Raw genomic sequence first — 10,876 nt, 5'->3', positions numbered from 1 at the left:
AGTTGTACAACTGAATGCATTCAACTGAAATGTGTCTTCCGCATTTAACCCAACCCCTCTGAATCAGAGAGGTACGGTATGTATATAACGTCAGTTTGGCATAGAGGAAAGGGCGGCGTTAGTACATCCAGCTTTTTTAAGTCACTGCCTTATACACTTCTTGCCCTATCGTAAACATCCCCTGGACACATAGTAGCTGGTAAAATGGAGATCACAGAGGTTATTTTTAATGGGGGCATTTTTGGTAGTGGCTAGTTTGCATCAACTACCTTCACTAAAACCACAGCAAAGGTGTTGCCTGCAAACGTTGGTTTTGATGTGTCTGCCTTGTGATTTGTTGGGAGAGTTGTCTGTCTGAAGAGGACCCTCCCGGAACAACCAAGAGAATCTGCCATTAATCCCAGACCTTGTACTGTTGCTGCCCTAAGGGCTTGGATTTCGGAGACTGCTTTGTTAACTTCTTTGGCATACCATGTAATTTTTGGCAAGTTAAATCAAGTGTAAACTGAGTTTGAAGCTTGTAGTATTAAAGTATCCATATTAGGATATTCTCATGACCCTGAATCTCTTATTATTTTGGGGTTTGAACAAGGAGATCCTTGGTTTGAAGTTGAACAGTAGGATAACCATGACGGAGCTATTTCTCATAGACCAGGAAGGCTTTCCTGGTTAGTAGGCCGACTTGGCTTCCAGCTTAATCTCCAGTTGTAATGTAATAACGAACGCAGAGAGGAATCAAAGAGAGATCAGACAGGTGTGAACTCTCCACCTCTTTCTCTGTAATCCCCTCCACCACTTCAGACAAGATGAGGCCTTCAGCTAATTCCGCCCCAACCCACACATGCGAAGCCAGGGGCTCAAGAAAAAGAGAACAAATGCTAATAATGAGCAGTATTAGAGGAGAGAAAACAAAGGAAGAGATTAGAGGTTTTCTTTGAGGTAAAAAAAAATATTTCCTTTATTCTCCTGGGGATTTTCTTAGGCCTACATGATGTAAAACCAGCCTGAAGTGGAAATGTGTTGATCTGGATGAGGGCAGTTGAGAGAAAAGGCTGCAAAGCATTACAATACAGACTAAATTCGACTACAATAAATCATTAGAGCACTCAGTACAGTGGGTTACACAAAATGTAAATTGGATCATTTCGGTCATGGTTTAATTTCAAGTGCCTCTGTGCAGTAATCAGTGCAGTAATCATTGGATTTAGCAGCATTTTTTTGTTTATGAATGCAAAAGACAGTCCATGATCTGTGCTTCATCTATGTCTTCAGGGAGGACTATGTGAATCCAATGACCCATCATTTTGAGTCTGAGGAAGCTAGCGTGCCAAGGTAACGATGGTCCGTGACATTAGGAAACACTAAAGTTCTGAAGGCAGGACGATACTGTACATCATTGGGGGATTTGTGGTTAGTATGTGAGGCACAATAATTGTGCTTGGAACCAATAGTGGTTATCTTATCGTCATGGCAACCCCTTTTGTGTTTGGGGGCCTCAGCAGATTTGGATCTCAGTGGTGGGTTTTTTATCTGGGGGGGGGGTTTTTGGATTCGAGCTGTACTGGATGTAAGCTGAAATACGCAAATGATTAAGTGCCCAAGGACGTGGATGTGTGCACCGCTGCACTCAAATCGAGCGGTATAGTAGATCAATCTTCGGCTCTGTGCACCATTTTCTCTCCACTGGAGAGGTTGAGTTTCTCTGTGAGTAAGATGAACCATGTTTGATTTACACTGGAATAATTGAACAGGAAGGCCTCCCACTCAAGGTGGTTGGAGGCTTTCACAGCCACTGTGTACATCATGGTGCTTCAGAGTCTGAGTAGATATATGAAACGATTTGCGTTCTGGCTTTAAAAATGAATATGGGTGAACTCTGCTGCAGACACATTGTCACTGATACAGAAACAAGGCCTCTATCACCCGTTGAACCCACAGGCAGAGAGAGGAAAGAGAGGAGATGGAGCGAGTTTATCATCCCCGTTGTGAAGCCCTACTGACCGTGTAGTGTTATACTGTGATGTCTGTGTGTCCAGGTCCAGCTTTAGATCCACTGGGCCTCAGTGCTGGCTCTGACAGTAGCCAGCTGAGGAAACATAATATTTAAATCATTCATAATTAGCTCCTTCCCTTTACTAAATAACACGTGAAGACAAATGGGTTCCAAGAATTTTCTAAATGGAAACAGTTGGTTTGGAATGGGAGGCAGTGGCACATGGGCTTATATTGTAGTACTCCCCACCCTCTTTGACGTTCTCGTTCATGTTCCCTCTTTCTCTTGCTCGCTCGCTCTCTCAAATGCAAATACACAGACTTCGGATACTTTCTTGTCTCTTTCCTTGATCTCCCTCCATTGTCACTATTTTACACATGCATTCTAAGGTTTTTCTCTATAATCTCTCTACTTAGATAAACATTCTCTGACATATTTACCCTGTACATTTCCATGTGTGTCTCTCTCTTTTTCATGCCCTTTGTGATTGGACTGAAAAAATGTAAATATTTATTACTTTGTACATTCTCCTCACAATACATATATAACATGACTGTACATATCAATACATACACCCAACAAGGAAATATTAATTCATTGTGCAAAGAAATAGAAAGTGTTTTTCAGTTGAATAAATATATACACAGCATTTCACATCCATCCATTTAAAGGCAAAATATAGTTACACTCTAAAGAAAATACAATAATAATGCAAGTATTAGCCCAGCAGGATTGAAGAGGTGGATATTCAACTGATTGTCTTAAATGGAGCTACTGTATTTTGAGCATTGATTGTTTGTGCATTTGGCCCCATGGCCACACAGAGAAATTACAGATTGCACCTTTAAAGACCCAAAATGGCTTTCCATTCCCACCCCTCCAGAGGTATGTGTTGAGGCCCTCAGCCCAGTTTCTCTAGGGCACTGTGGAGTATCTTCAGGTTGTCTCTCATCTGGCCTAGGGCATGCTGGATCTTACTGGGCTGGTCCAGAACCTCCAAGCTGCAGGTGAATGGGTTGTACCGGACAGAGATGGGCCGTTTGATGGACGACAAATACCGCCTGCAGGTAGAACAATAAGGGTTTAAAACATTGGGTCCATATTTGCGAATAAGCAACCATGTCATTTTAAACAGTTTCTCTGGCACCAAATGCGTATCAGCCAATTCAAATCTGCGATTCACTTGCATGTGACAGAAGTCAATGAGTGTCGAATTTGGTCAACAAAAAAAAAGAGTAGCTTATTTGATCAAATAGAAGAAGTTCCGTAACGCATAAATTGAGCTAAGTAGGACTCGTGACATCCCGGTAACTTTTAGAAAAAACACTTTATATTGGAGTTGTTTCGAGATAGCTATACATATTCATGACATGAAGCTAGTAGCATAGCATCTCTCTCCATTGAATACAGGCGGTTGACGTCAACAATTCTCATCAAATATTCAAATAAAGATTACAATAATGAGATGTATCCACCAAACCACAAAAAGGATAGGAGGGAGCTAAACAGCCTGCCATGCTGCTTTCTGGACAAGTTTGGATGGGTCTCAATGCATTGCATTCGTAACACTTTCGCATTTGCGGTAAAAGGTGACAGAGCTAGAGCGGTGTTTGTCTGACAATGAGACATCCCAAAAATCGTCTTCTAAGGGGTTAAATAAAATGGTTTTGATTCTTCAAGGGGTCTTCAGATTCAAAATCAAATAGCAAAATGACCTTAAAACAATTCCATATACAGTTGAAGTTGGAAGTTTACATACACCTTAGCCAAATACATTTAAACTCAGTTTTTCACAATTCCTGACATTTAATCCTAATAAAAATTACCTGTCTTAGGTCAGTTAGGATCGCCACTTTATTTTAAGAATGTGAAATGTCAGAACAATAGTAGAGAGAATGATTTATTTCAGCTTTTATTTCTTTCCTCACATTCCCAGTGGGTCAGAAGTTTACATACACTCAGTTAGTATTTGGTAAAATTTCCTTTAAATTCTTTAACTTGGGTCAAATGTTTCGGGTAGCCTTACACAAGCTTCCCACAATAAGTTGGGTGAATTTTGGCCCATTCTGCCTGACAGAGCTTGTGTAACTGAGTCAGGTTTGTAGGCCTCCTTGCTTGCACACACTTTTTCAGTTCTGCCCACACATTTTCTATAGGATTGAGGTCAGGGCTTTGTGATGGCCACTCCAATAGCTTGACTTTGTTGTCCTTAAGCCATTTTGCCACAACTTTGGAAGTATTCTTGGTGTCATTGCTCATTTGGAAGACCCATTTGCAACCAAGCTTTAACTTCCTGACTGATGTCTTGAGATGTTGCTTCAATATATCCACATAATTGTCCTTCCTCATGATGCCATCTATTTTGTGAAGTGCACCAGTCCCTCCTGCAGAAAAGCACCCCCACAACATGATGCTGCCACTCCCGTGCTTTAAGGTTGGGACAGTGTTCTCCGGCTTGCAAGCCTCCCCCTTTTTCCTCCAAACATAACACTGGTCATTATGGCCAAACAGTTCTATTTTTGTTTCATCAGACCAGAGGTAATTTCTCCAAAAAGTACGATCTTTGTTCCCATGTGCAGTTGCAAACCGTAGTCTGGCTTTTTTATAGCGGTTTTGGAGCAGTGACTTCTTCCTTGCCGAGCGGCCTTTCAGGTTATGTCGATATAGGACTCGTTTTACTGTGGATATAGATACTTTTATACCTGTTTCCTCCAGCATCTTCACAAGGTCCTTTGCTGTTGTTCTGGGATTGATTTGCACTTTTCGCACCAAAGTACGTTCATCTCTAGGAGACAGAACGCGTCTCCTTCCTGAGCGGTATGATGGCTGCGTTGTCCCATGGTTTTTATACTTGCGTACTATTGTTTGTACAGATGACCGTGGTACCTTCGGGCATTTGGAAATTTCTCCCAAGGATGAACCAGACTTGTGAGGGTCGACAACTTTTTTTCTGAGGTCTTGGCTGATTTCTTTTTATTTTCCCATGATGTCAAGCAAAGAGGCACTGAGTTTGAAGGTAGGTCTTGAATTACATCCACAGGTATACCTCCAATTGACTCAAATGTCAATTAGCCTATCAGAAGCTTCTAAAGCCATGAAATCATTTTCTGGGATTTCCCAAGCTGTTTTGAGGCACAGTCAACTTAGTGTATGTAAACTTCTGACCCACTGGAATTGTGATACAGTGAATTATAAGTGAAATAATCTGTCTGTAAAAAATTACTTGTGTCATGCACAAAGTAGATGTCCTAACCGACTTGCCAAAACTATAGTTTGTTAACAAGAAATTTGTGGAGTGGTTGAAAAACGAGTTTTAATGACTCCAACATAAGTGTATGTAAATCAAAAAGAAAAAAGGACCAAGGCACTCTTCATATAATTAATTAAAATGCCTTTATTAGTATGGCATGTTCAATAGAAACAAAGTTTTAAAAATCCGACGCGTTTCAGCTGCATGGCCTTCGTCAGGGAGTACAAAAACATTATACAATGTACTTTTTTAACAGCTTTTCCAATTAGCCCTAATTAGAAGAGGGAGTGGTTACAAAATTGATTGGACACACCTAGTAAGCAATACTATACACATTAAAAAGTGAAATACTGTAGCTATGTTATCATAAAAATACAATTCCAAGCTCGAAGTATCAGGACACTTAGAAAGGTAGTTCTAACCTTAAATATGACTGGGAGAAGTGTCAAGAATAAGAAAGAAATATATTCCATAGTACACTAGAACACAGCAAAACATGAACAACAAGTCTAAACATAGCTGAGTGCAATTGAGCAAAATGTCCACTAGATAACAGCAAATGGACCTATCACAACCCTACAGGAAGGATGAGAAATCCATATCGTCATTTAAACCAGGGTACTTAGTGGCCTGTAGCTTGTAAATCCCAAAACTTTCCCTTTGGTTTAACTGTTTAAGACGGTCCCCTTTTCTAATAGATGCCGCAATATGATCAATACCCATAGCTTGTAGGGAGGCAGGGTTGCCATGGTGTAAGGACTTATAGTGCCTTGCCATGGGGTAGTCTTCATTGCCTACCCGTATGGCGTACTTGTGTTCCGCTAAGCGGTCTTGAAGGCGTGTCTTTGTCCATCCAATGTAGAACACCTTGCACTGTGGACATTCCAATCTATAGATGACATGAGTGGTTTTGCAGTTAATGAAATGCTTGACGTAATACTGCATTTTGGAAGCTGTGTCAACAAAATACTTCTTCCGTGCAATATTTCTGCAATGGTTACATTTAAAAGAGCCCTTGGGTTTGTGGTCAAGCCAAGTTTTTTGAGAGTCACCCGGAAGATAACTGTGGACTAATTTGTCATTTAGGGTAGGACATCTCTTAAAGCTTATGACTGGTGGCTCAGGAAAGACTTGGCTTAATAGCGTATCACTTTGGATGATTCCCCAATTATTTTGAATGATTCTTTTAATGTACTCTGCTTCAGTGCTGTATTTTGTAACAAAATACACTCTCTGATGTATCACGAGGCACTCACCTTCGCAACAAGTTCTCTCTGTCAAGTAATCCAGCCCTTATACCTGCATCTTTCAGGACCTGAACGCTGTAGCCCCGATTCAAGAAGCGATTCTCCAATTCAGCAGATTTGACAGTCTGTAGTCTGTTTCCTGATCGCAAATTCTGCAGACTCTTTGGAATTGGCCATATGGAATATTCTCTTTTAGCCTTTTGGGGTGAAAGCTGTCTGCTCTCAGAATGCTATTCCCATAAAGGCATTTTAATTAATTATATGAAGAGTGCCTTGGTCCTCTTTTCTTTTTGATGACCAATTTACCCCTTTTACCAAAGAGCACCTTCTGTCTACCAAATTTACTATTGTGTTCCTTAGTAGCGCTTCACTTCCTCCTCTTTCTACTAGATAAGTGTATGTAAACTTCCGACTTTAGCTTAGTAGTACATCCTCCCCCGATTTAAAACTCTTATTGGTTCAATTTAAATGTTGGCAAGTATGGACTCCAAGTGTCTCCTCACGTCATCTCATCTCTCATAATGATGTGTTAGCTAACACACCTGACTCCAATAATCAACTAACCATGATCTTCAGGTCAGAATGCAATTTGTTGACTCAGCTGTTTGTGCTTGGGATGGGGTAAAAGTGTGACACCAGTCCGGCCCCCGAGGACTGAAGTTGCCCATCCCTGATCTATGTCCATCCATACTCTGCTCATTCAGATTACCTTAAAATATTACAAAACGTAATATACTAATTACGAGTAATTAACTCAAACCCAAGGTATACGCCACATGTTACACATTTCCTGTGACGTACTGAAGTGCTCACATATAGACATACACCACTTGTACGCATTGATGTACCTCATCTTAATCTTGGCATCCTCAAAGCTTTCTGAGACAAAATAGACAGGTTGGAAAGTCTGGTCCTGGTAAGGCTGGATTGCTGTCTCCTCTGGGTTGAATGGCTTGTACTCAGGTTCGTTAGAGAGAGCATACTGAAAGATGGAGATATGTGATTAGTTATCGTTTTAGACTCCTTCAGAAATGATTAGCGGCATGTTATATGAAAACAGATAATAAATTAGGAATGAGTCCCCTCTATCAGTACAATTCTACAGAGTACCAATGTCAAATACTACTCACAATGAGTTCTCCATATGAGGACAGGAGGCCGGCACCGTATGCCTTCACAGTTCCATTCTGCTTGCACAGTCCAAACTCCACGGTGAACCAGTACAACTGTCGGAGGAATGACAACAAGTGATGAGGAAATGATAAGGCTCCATTTCACACATTAGTCAAATTATCAGATTGGTCAGTATTTTATATTTCCACTAGATGGCAGCAAAGGTCCATTATTTGCAGTCCAACACCCAACCTTAATGCAGTATCTAATGTTTTACCTCTGATTGGTGACTGCTTATTTTGAAATGAAAGCTCAAAGGTCAGCTCTTACAGTTGAGTCTCTCAATATCCTCGTCTGACGCTCCCAGTGAGGCAAGGCCAATTTCCTGCAAGTGACAAACAATGGTAAGTGTTGCGCACTGATAGGACAATTAATGTATTATTATAATTGATATATTATTACTCCCAAGCATCATATGAACCATATTATAAGTTTAAATGTTTTTACCTGGGAAAACTGGGCAAATTCTTTGTCTGCAAGCATAGGAATATGGCCGAGTAACTCGTGACAGCAATCTCTGAGAGAAGGAAGCGCAAAAGCTGTGACTACATGACGCACATGAATATGTCCATTGATTAGACTGATTATCACGATACACATGAATCATACATATGTTATTTATGATCAGTTTAGTAAACTTGTTTTTATGACACACAATATTTCGAGTGATTCTACTATGTCAATAACACCAATTGACGTATGGCTCCGGGGAGTGCATGGCGGATGTACTGGGTACTGGGTACACTGGAACACTCTGAAGGCCAGGCTAGCTAGGAAGTCTCTGGCGGAGAGTAGCCCTGCCACCGGACGCGGCTGGAAGCCTGTCTTCTCTGGACAAACAAGAAGACATAGCAAGGTACCACTGTCAGACACATATTCACCAGTGGCATTGATGCTGATGTTCATACATGGTGTTTCTGCAATACGAGAACAATCCCTAATGTTGTTATTACTGTTGTAAGCAATCTACATGAAAATTAATAAGAGGCACAATCAATCCATAAAGGTGGGCACTGCGCACAGTCATCGACCAGAATTAGTCTTTCAATGGAAAGTCGTGGGCATGCAGGATTTGCCTCTGTCGGTGTTTATTATATTCCTTGAAGCTGGGCATAGTGCTGCTATTGCTCTGTCCCTCAGGCAGAGATAGACTGCTGGGCCTCACCTTTGAGGAAGGCAGAGACCTCCCGGAGCTGGGGGAAATTGTCCTCCGTAGCCACACTCCTTCTCCAGCTGCTGCAACCCACCCAGGAACTGTCTGCATGCCAGGTCAGGGTAGATGGTCCTCAGTGTCCGGTACACCTCTCTCCTGTTAAATGACAGCAGCAGCAGAGTCATTAGAACACTGTCATTCCAACTCCACAGCTATATTGACTGTAGACTATTATCATTATGAAAGAAGTCTAGTATTATGGTTTGATGTCCATCTCCAGTATACTATACATCAGCTGTTATTCTCACCATGTGGCCACCTCCTCTGGTGTGTACTCCACTCTGGGTAATGGTTCCCCCTTGTGGAACAGGGATGGATGCATCAATACGGCAGTCATTCCTTTACGAATGCATTTCTACAATGTCATGCCTTTGGTCCAATGATGCAGTGCTGGCACCTAAGAGCGACTGACTACATGGGAATAACTTTTTTGAAATATGAAAATGATGGGATCAATTTACTGTTTGTAATTCGCTGCAAGTTCAGCAATGAAGCACCTTCTTTTTCTGTATTCTGGATCACTGAATCCCTGTAAAAGGAATCATAACATTTAGTTAGCCATAACATTTTTTGTTTGTTATCCTTTTTGATAGTTGAGTATTATTGCTAACAATTCAATGAATTATACAAGTATTGTATCAATGCCATATAAATGGTAGCCTAGCAATATTGCTAAGGTAAACACTAACTGGATGATCCTGGTCCATATCTGGGTCATATTTCGTTATCAACAGGTTGCATTTATCCAGATCTCTGATATTTCTGGGGAACCAGGGAACTGAAACAGGAAAATATGGCAGAGCATAATTATTTCACACAATTTAAATGATTAGTTATTGTATTCTAAACCATCATTTTTTTTAATAAGAAAAACGTTACTATTATTAGAAACGTATGATTATTATTTCATTGAAATGTTCTAACCTTTTCCCTCTGGGATGGTGCGTACGTCGTCGGCGACTCTCTTGAGTGAGTTGATGAAGGTGTCTGTGTCAGAGATGTGCACTTCACACCTCATAAAGAACTCCAGATCACCACAGCCACTGTTCTTAGACTTCCTCCCTGGTCGGCTCTCAATATGCCGAAGCTTGGCTTCAAACGTCTGAATGCATGGTAAAGACATACATATCATATTTAAGCAAACACATGTATATTTTATCAAATTGATTCGATGCGGTAGACCTGATTTATTGAAGCTCCATCTGCAACTCACATCTAATGATGAACATGCTTTCCTTACCTCAAAGACTTTGCCAGTTTTAAAGAACCCTGCATTCTTCTCGTGGCTGACTGCGAAAACAATGTTCAGTGTCACGGTTCCTTCCTTTTCCTCAAACACAAAGCTTTCACCACCCCGCGATGGGCCAGGGGAAGAGGAACCGCTGGCGCGCTCTTTCCGGGCATCTTCGATCAGACTTCGCTTTCTGCCGACGAACGGAATGTTTAGCACAACACTCTCCGTCTTCATTGAACTTCTGTCGATTTGTCGTAGACTGTCTTCAAAATATTTTTGCAGAGTTGTATTGATTTGTTTGATCGAATAGTCTATATAGACCTATTCCCGGATACTAAGACTCCGAGGCACAGCTGTGTCTGAAGCTGTGCTATCAGCAGGGAGACAGGTTTATATCCCAGTGCCAGACAATTCTTTATGGAAATGAGTTACGCAAATGCACACGTCTGAGTTTTAGGTGTTATGCGTCATAACAGCCAATCCCCTTTTAATGGAATAAAAAAATGTTGATGAAAGCACGTATAGGCCTAATATATTGCGAAATAAAACGTTTTGTAGCCTACAAAATAAGATTATGAATACTGAGTTTTACTTACATTTATCCTAGGCTATATATTTGTATTTCCATTGATTTGTAACAGGTGCAACAAGTCATTGTGCAGACATTTCTTTTCCCCTGACTTGGGATGCTCTCCAAGGTGCTGAAACGCACTTTGGCAGACTAACACAAAATATGTTCTCACAACCAATTACAGCCTAATAATAA

General features: G+C 41.0%; 1 pseudogene; it reads right to left on the bottom strand.

Annotated features, from left to right (window-relative positions):
• Window positions 1-983: 983 nt before the first annotated feature.
• LOC129838391 (tyrosine 3-monooxygenase-like) lies at window positions 984-10,828 on the bottom strand (annotated as a pseudogene).
• Between the last annotated feature and the right edge of the window lie 48 nt (window positions 10,829-10,876).

The sequence above is a fragment of the Salvelinus fontinalis genome, chromosome 39 (genome assembly GCF_029448725.1).
Source record: "Salvelinus fontinalis isolate EN_2023a chromosome 39, ASM2944872v1, whole genome shotgun sequence".
Taxonomy (NCBI): domain Eukaryota; kingdom Metazoa; phylum Chordata; class Actinopteri; order Salmoniformes; family Salmonidae; genus Salvelinus; species Salvelinus fontinalis.
Note: the sequence above shows the minus strand (reverse complement) of the source record. Positions and strands in the feature narration are given on the sequence as shown.